Here is a 2,739-nt window from a genome sequence, read left to right as displayed (position 1 = left end):
TCTTACCTTATCTCTATCTGTTCTTGGCAATTAACTGTTGGCGCATTCCGTAGATCTGGTTGGACTGAAAGAAACAAATAACTTCACCATGTGTTGTTAACCCTAAGAAATATGGTGTAAATAATAAATACAGTGTAGTGTTTGCTGGTGGCTCGAACCAAGGGAACCAGTCATATCAATACTTATCATTTACAGAAATGCTAAACCCAGTTTCTGCGACACTTCGGTCGCTAAGAAAGGTGACTCGAATGATGGTTACGGTTGTGTTAAACTCTTGTACTGTTAAAGAGCCCGTGAATTTGGCTGAATTCTCATTGGGATCGTCAGAAGAAATCTAACATTTTCAAATATAATTTGGTATCAAATGTACAAAAATTGAAATATTGAGATCTTCCCAAAACTGCAGATGCAGGCCCAGAGATCACTGTAACTATTTAAATCATACTAAAAAAAGCAGTGGATTTTTATTACAGGATTAGCCTGGCTTATAATCAGGAATGTTGGTATCAAATAATTGTTTATGAATATTTTTCACTGTAATTTATCTATGGATTAATTCTTACTGTTAACGTTTCACTTAAAGACAATGTGTAACATTATACAGACACTAAACCGAATACCTTTATACAGGAAAAATGTTTTGCGCACATTTATACAAATTTCTGTGAACAATCTTTACATACATCATGAGGTTTTCAGGCTTGGCAGCCCAGGCAATGCAGCCCAGCTGGATCAGCCACTTTTTCCTGACAAGTCGGAACAAGATTTGAAAAATCAAGCTCCCGGTGAGGTTTGAACTCACGACCCTGGGCTAACCAGGCCCAACGCTCTACCAACTGAGCTACAGGAGCTCAGTGGTTTCACGGGGTATATTGTGGCCAAGGTACACTGGTGCGCAAGCGCACAACTTGCCAGGCAACCTTCACATATACGTAGGGGATCTCTACCACCGTATCAGATGACGCAGTAATATTTCATGCAATGGCATGATAGGCAGGATCGCCCCACTGCGCAGGTCCTTGCTTGGCGATCACAGCTAACGTATCGCGATCATGAGGTTTTCAGGCTTGGCAGCCCAGGCAATGCAGCCCAGCTGGATCAGCCACTTTTTCCTGACAAGTCGGAACAAGATTTGAAAAATCAACCTCATGATCGCGATACGTTAGCTGTGATCGCCAAGCAAGGACCTGCGCAGTGGGGCGATCCTGCCTATCATGCCATTGCATGAAATATTACTGCGTCATCTGATACGGTGGTAGAGATCCCCTACGTATATGTGAAGGTTGCCTGGCAAGTTGTGCGCTTGCGCACCAGTGTACCTTGGCCACAATATACCCCGTGAAACCACTGAGCTCCTGTAGCTCAGTTGGTAGAGCGTTTGGCCTGGTTAGCCCAGGGTCGTGAGTTCAAACCTCACCGGGAGCTTGATTTTTCAAATCTTGTTCCGACTTGTCAGGAAAAAGTGGCTGATCCAGCTGGGCTGCATTGCCTGGGCTGCCAAGCCTGAAAACCTCATGATCGCGATACGTTAGCTGTGATCGCCAAGCAAGGACCTGCGCAGTGGGGCGATCCTGCCTATCATGCCATTGCATGAAATATTACTGCGTCATCTGATACGGTGGTAGAGATCCCCTACGTATATGTGAAGGTTGCCTGGCAAGTTGTGCGCTTGCGCACCAGTGTACCTTGGCCACAATATACCCATCTTCAATATGAAAGGTTGAGAGGAAGAAATTGAATACATGTCTGGTTCCTCCGATTAAGTTCCAAATGCAAATCGTTTTGTCTTCATAATCAAGAGGGAAATTCGGAGACTCTAAAGAAGCAGGGAAGGTCGAAACTGATGTTTGGTCACAATTTGATGGTAAATCTGAAAAATGGGTATTTTTATTAAGTTAATCAATCCGATTAAAATGTTACCATATCTTCATTCAGTGATCGGTTATATTAAAACTTTAACTTGCAAATATGAAACTCTTTTTATTGAAGAAACCATACGTAAAGCAAGTGAGTCTTATACTAGGTGAAACCTGTCACGGGAGTCATAAATCCGGATGCGAGGACGATCTTGATGCCCTAACTTAGCACGTGAATGGCATAGCATCATCACTAAGGAACACTCATCATGATCGTACTCGCATCCGGATTTATGTTTTATGACTATTATACTACTCATGCGCAATCCGAATGTGCCTGTTCCATTTTCTGTCTTGCATATGTGCATTGGACAAATAACATGAACTGTGGTTTCTAGCTTGTTAATTGCAGCAAATCTTGATAATTCCCAAGGTTTTTGAAGTATGGTTGGCATAATATTCTTCGACGATTTTGCCTAGTTCCCCGGAACGAAACTTCTTCTCAAAAGAGAAATGTTTTTATGTTTAACTTACACATGCATACTCTTAGATGTAGTTCTTCCCTATGGTTTCATTTGTCTTGCATACAAACATAAATCCTCCTGTTAAAGATAGGATCTGTCCAGTTGAAGACAACATTTTTGTACCCATAGGCGTCAATTTCTTAACGTTTTGCAAAATATTAAGGGTGACATTTCCAGGTTTCAGAAACACGAAAAAATAAAATTTCGTCAGTCGTATCGCCCTAAACATCGGTAAACAATGCAAATTCTGTTTCATGTCACTTTGTTGCGTAACAATCCACGAGACACTTGTGTTTGTCGTGATTGTGACGGTGATAATATAGGTCGTTTGAAACTAGTTTGACGCATAATATAATGTA

General features: G+C 41.6%; 1 non-coding gene across 1 annotated transcript; it reads right to left on the bottom strand.

Annotated features, from left to right (window-relative positions):
• Positions 1-777: 777 nt before the first annotated feature.
• Positions 778-851, bottom strand: Trnat-ggu (transfer RNA threonine (anticodon GGU)). The gene has a single exon. It is a non-coding gene; the product is annotated as a tRNA-Thr (tRNA).
• Positions 852-2,739: the final 1,888 nt, after the last annotated feature.

The sequence above is a fragment of the Ascidia mentula genome, chromosome 6 (assembly GCF_947561715.1).
Source record: "Ascidia mentula chromosome 6, kaAscMent1.1, whole genome shotgun sequence".
NCBI lineage: Eukaryota > Metazoa > Chordata > Ascidiacea > Phlebobranchia > Ascidiidae > Ascidia > Ascidia mentula.
Note: the sequence above shows the minus strand (reverse complement) of the source record. Positions and strands in the feature narration are given on the sequence as shown.